Raw genomic sequence first — 5,783 nt, 5'->3', positions numbered from 1 at the left:
ACAGACCCATGTTAATATTTGAAATAACTGGAAATGGTTACATTATTCTTTAAATAAAATAATTGTTGAACACAATGAAATTAATGAAGTCTCCAGTGCCCAGGACAGATTATGTGAATTGTGGAGGGACAATGTTTTTATTCTTTTTGAAAAATGAACTCTATTACAAACTTCCAAAATTAACTGCTTTACTATATTTTATTGATATAAATACAACCAATTTCAATAAGCATCAGCTACCATTCTACCATTACACCAAAGGCAAAATGGTTAAATACTAATGTGAAGTATAATTACAGAAATGCTTTCACTTCTACTGAAGTTGTCTCTAACACCATTGTATATACTTTGTACAGTTTGCTTGTAATTGATGAGATGTTTGAAATGAAGCAAAGTTGAATTTTAATCAAACTTTCATTTCTCAGTGGAAACTACTCTCTTCATCAGAGGTGGTTGAGTCTTCCCGACATCAAACATCATTTCCAAAGGTGGGTTATTAAGAGAACACCGATCAGGTATATGGCCTGTCTGGTTATAATACTCCTTTGAGAGTGAACAGCTCCCAAGTATGTCTTGCAGTGCTCCAAAAATACCTCCTCCCAAGCAGGCTACACAATTAGCCTTTGCAGGTGGAGTATGAATTCAGAATGTCTTGGTGCTAAGTGTTTTTTATATTTTGGTTTTTCTACCAAATACCTTATTTCTGCAAGTAGTCTGTGGAGGAATCCTGGCAACACAGACGTGCCACCTATGACTACCAAATTCTCTGCTAGTTGCTTCCTAGCGTCTACTGGGCACTGCATAAGGGAATCCAATATTAAAGTGGCAACTGATTTCTCTTCATTATCTTGCTCAAAAAGGATTTCCACAACCAAATCTCTGATTGATCCAAGGACATGTAAAATCTTCTCTCCATCTAATGGGTAGTCAATATTTGGGGGTGGTGAGGGACGCTCAGTATTCCCATCAATATTAAATTTTGCTGCTTGGATTTTTAGTCCACGCTTCAGATCACTAACAAAGCAAGTGTGCACTTTAATGTCCTCCAAGATACCTTCTTGAATTGAACCCCTCACAGAGGGAAGGCTCCGTTCTTTAGCAGCACCTGTGTCAACAATAGTTGAGTTTCCAACTCCCTGTGAAGAGCTTTTCCTCCTAGGGGGAGTGCTCCCCAACAATTTAGTACTGGGATTCCTTCATATATAGGTAACACCAAGCTTTCCCTATATCCACAATCCAGGACCATGGCAGAGTTTATCCCAAGTTTAAAAAGAGCCATTAGATGACTTGGATCAAGCAAGACAGATGGAACCTCAAAATACTTGAAAAGAACACGAGTGAGTGTCTCTCTGAAGTGGGAAGGACATAATACCGACTCAATAACCACAACTCTGCGGTCTCTGGGATTCACCTATAGATGCCTGAAATACAGTATGTGGATGAATTCCTTTAGGTAGGAATATAATTCTTCTGTATTGATATTATATTGTACAACTTTGATAGGCTTAGGCATGCCAGCTTTTTTTTTTTATCACACTAGGAATTATGCATCTTGGGCCAGTTTCTCCAGCAAATCTACACTTGGTAAATAAAAGCCTCTCCCAGGTCTATCACGACCGCCGTTTTCTCTCCGCTGGTCCCCAGGCCCTCGTACAGCAGCATGGTAGTAAACAAGCCGGTAAGGAGACAGGCGCTGACAGACCTCGGCTGCCGACAGCCCTCGGCTCTAGGAGGGCCCATCATTCTTTTTTACGGCTAAATAATATTCCATTGTTTGTATATGCCACATTTTGTTTATCCATTCATCTGTTGATGGATACTTGGATTTTTCCCACCTTTTGTCTGTTGTGAATAATGCTGTTATGAACTTTTGCATACAAGTATTTGTTTGAATCGCTGTTTTCAGTTCTTTTGGATATATATATCCAGGAGGGGAATTGCTGGGTCATATAGCAATTCTATGTTTAACATTTTGAGAAACCACCAAACTGCTGTTACTCTGTATGCCTTATATGCCTTATAAATGCCACTAGCATCTGAAAGCAGAAGCTCTATGTTTTCTTTGTGTGACTAGCAGGTTCATATCGTCCATCTTCCTTTTTAACAGAGGAAATCAGAACAGTCTCAGTCTCTTTATTGAAATGTTCGATGAGTAGATCACAATTCTGTTACTACAGCGTTGTCTTGCTGTACTGTAGGCCTAAATACAGGTTCTATCATGAATGAACCTTTGAACTTAAACAAATCTTAGAGGCTACTGACCATTTATTTATTTGACTAAATTATTTTGTCTGATGACAAAGAGATGCTGCATTTTGTTTCTGGTATTGTAAGAAAGGTTTCAGTTTGGTGAAGCATAAACATTTGAATACTAGCCTTGGTACTCAGTCGTCATGGAATATGTCTCAATGTGCCAACACAGACCAGTATGAAGTTGGTTCTTAAAGGGATTTCTTTATTTGCACCTGAGGATATTTTAAAATTTTTTCTCTTCTTGACTGGCCAGAAATTTTGACATAAAAAAATCCATTTTTAAATCAACCAACCTTTGAGAGTGAATTGTTCATGTGGACTTGAAGCATTAAGAAAGTTTAAGTTGAAGAGAAATCTAGATCTACAATCTTACTGAAGTAAAACTGTTTCTTCATCTTACTAAAATCTAAGATGATTTCTAGAAAAAGTTGTACAGCTCTCAACAGTAACCTGATTTACTCTGGTCAACATATCAAATGCTGGGGCTACTGGGACTAAAGACCAAGTGAGAAATTGATGTCCTACTAAAAGACTGAACATTAAGTTCCCCTTGGGACATTGAGAATAATTCTGGTTCAATTCTATTAATGTAAAGCCCAGGAAACCCAACAGAACAGAAGAAGAAACAGAGGAAGAAAGTAGATGTAGTCCAATTCAGAATGATACAATATCTTTTTTTTACTTGTGTAATAAAGAGAACACCCAATATGGCTTCAGAAGACCTGTCTGAGCTTGAATTCAATCTCCATCACATACTACTTGTGAGACTTTAGGCAAGTAACTTTACTTTTCTGAGCCTCGGTTTCCTCTTTTGTAAAATAAGGATTAAGAAAATCTCTAACAGAATTATTGAGAAGATCAAAGTGCTTTTCATATTGGAAAGCTCTATACCAATGGTTCTCAAGTGAAGATAATTTTGCCCCCACAAGACAATTGGCAACATCTGGAGACATTTTTAATTGTTACAATTGGGAGAGGGTGAACTACTGACATCTATTGGGTAGAGAACGGGGATGCTGCTGAACATTCCATAATGTTCTTTGCACAGATCCGCCCATCACAACAAAGAATGACCCATTCTAAAAAGTCAATAGTTCTGAGGCTGAGAAACCTTGCTGTATATTATTACTTACTTTTATGCAGTGAGCTGCCAGTGTTTTGACTTCATTGCTGTATTTTTGTCAGCAGTTCAGGGTTTACTAAGAGGTTTCTTCTTCAATCAAACCCCAAGTAATGTAATCACAATAACTGTCACTTTAAGTACATGGTCTTATCTAGTTTATCACTATTCTCTAACCAACACGCACCAATCACATGTCTATAGAGAAAGACTAATAACCTATGACTTGGAAATGCTAAACCCTAGACACCTGACTTCTGTAACTGTATCATTTAAGAGCTTTACATAGATGATGAACTCTACACGAAATGACGAAGAGTTGTAGGTACCAACAGCGGGACAGTAGCCTGGTATTCAAGCAATAACTGGCAAAATAACTCTGTTGGATTAGGTTGAATACCCGTGCAGCTGCTCTGTGAGCAGTCATTAACAAGGTCAGAGAATACCTTAGGAACCCACAGAAGCAAAACAGCTATTTGACTAAGTTCTTTGACTTATTAGTATAGTTGTCTCAGTTTCTCCCTCTGAAAAATGAGACTTGGAAAGGGGAGTCACAATCATGAATGAGGATGGAAACTCTCTGATACCAGCTCTCATCAATGCTGTGGCTACTGAGGGGACAGGACAGTATGTCATCCTTTCCTATCCAGGTGAAGAACCATGAAAAAATAAAAGTACATGCTTTTTTCATATGCTCTGGATGTATGGTGTCTTGCACAGGATTATACATGAAACAGAAAATATACCGTCTCCAGATTACCACTGAAAAGTCCAGTTAGTTTAGTCAGTTAATTCAATGGTTTGAAAAAAAAAAACAACAAACCTATTCACAGTAGCTGTTTGACCCAGACTGTGTCTGAACATATAAACTGATCTGACTGGCTAAGTCAGTCAATGGTTAATGAAGCTGGTGAATAGAGATCATTTGAAGCATCATTTGATGATGCTCTTTTAGTCTCACAGAGATGTAACTTTAACCTGACTCTAAGTGAATCACAAAATTTGTATCTCTCAAAAATTATACAGGCAATTATGAATACCCCAATTAATAAAAAGAGAAATGCCTTTATCTGCTCAGTGGACAGGGATATGAAAAAAGGAAAAGTGCACATGCTATTCAATAGACATATGATTAGATGATTCAGTCAGAAGTCCTATTCAAAGAGAAAGCTATTTATCCCAACGAAATCACCCTTTGTGTTTGGTTGATGCAGAAGGTGCCTTAATTTCTCTGACATATAGAGGAGGTAGGTCTTGATGTCCAAATATGCTAACAGAATGCAGGCATTTTTATACATGGTTGTCAGGTAAGGACTCGGAGCACATTTTTAAAGACTCTTGGTAGGCCACTGAACTTGGATCATTCTTAGCTAAGGTATCGAAAACACTTCAAATACTTTAAAATAAAACTAATCCATGCACTGGTGTGTTGAAAACTTTTCCTATCCCCAGGGCACTAAAATAATACCCTTCTGAACAGTAGGTGAAGTATTTTTAGGCAATAGCTCCCTAGTTATAACAAGGCAAGTCAATTTTTAGGAATTGGGGATGCTAATCACAGTGTCTCAAGATGTGCATTGCTGGGGAGTGAAAAATAAGACCACAAACTGACATGACTGCAATGTGCTACGCTCCCTCGAAGGAGATGTAAACAGGAGGGAGACTTGGCTTCCTGATCCCGCCACCGCTGGATCCATCATAAAGGTCAAGATAATAGGCCACATACAGCAAAATCAATACCACTCGCTCTCCCCTAGCCTAGCAGATAAGTGTAGAAACTCAGCTTCCTGCAGGGATAAGTGGTGGCTAGCCCAGGTGGAGGAGGAGAAGGTCTAAAAATATGCATGTTAAGAACACAAGGCACTGTAACGATGCCATCAAATTTAGCATTAAATATATTTTACAATCAATTGAGACACCACAGATTGCCCCCAAACATGCATGAGATACTTCCAGGGTTTTACCAGACTGCATACTCTTTCATGTTTATGCCTCTCTAGTGTTTTTGGACTTTAAAAGCTCTCAACACTACAAATGTACTTGTGTTAACAAATGAAACTGCAATAAATGCAATTTCTGGTTTAATGCCATCATTAAAGTATGACTATTTGAGATTTCAATTTCCCTGAAATGCCCAAATTAGTCTTACAACCCAAGGCTAAGGTAGGCATTGACTAAAATAAAGGGTGTCAGAAAATTCACATAAAAGTAAAATAACTGAGTTACTAAAAGTTGCCAAATAGATTAAGAGTTTCATATCTAATAGGAACTTATTACAGACATGATCAAAAGCACGTATTTATTTTATTATTTTTTTGAATTTTATTTATTTATTTTTTAAACAGCATGTTCTTATTAGTTAACTATTTTATACGCATTAGTGTATACATGTCAATCCCAATCTCCCAAT

At 37.6% G+C, this 5,783-nt stretch overlaps 1 pseudogene; it reads right to left on the bottom strand.

Annotated features, from left to right (window-relative positions):
* Positions 1–414: 414 nt before the first annotated feature.
* On the bottom strand, positions 415–1,662 carry LOC136122774 (actin-related protein 10 pseudogene; annotated as a pseudogene).
* Between the last annotated feature and the right edge of the window lie 4,121 nt (positions 1,663–5,783).

This window comes from Phocoena phocoena, chromosome 4 (genome assembly GCF_963924675.1).
Source record: "Phocoena phocoena chromosome 4, mPhoPho1.1, whole genome shotgun sequence".
Classification (NCBI taxonomy): Eukaryota; Metazoa; Chordata; class Mammalia; order Artiodactyla; family Phocoenidae; genus Phocoena; species Phocoena phocoena.
Note: the sequence above shows the minus strand (reverse complement) of the source record. Positions and strands in the feature narration are given on the sequence as shown.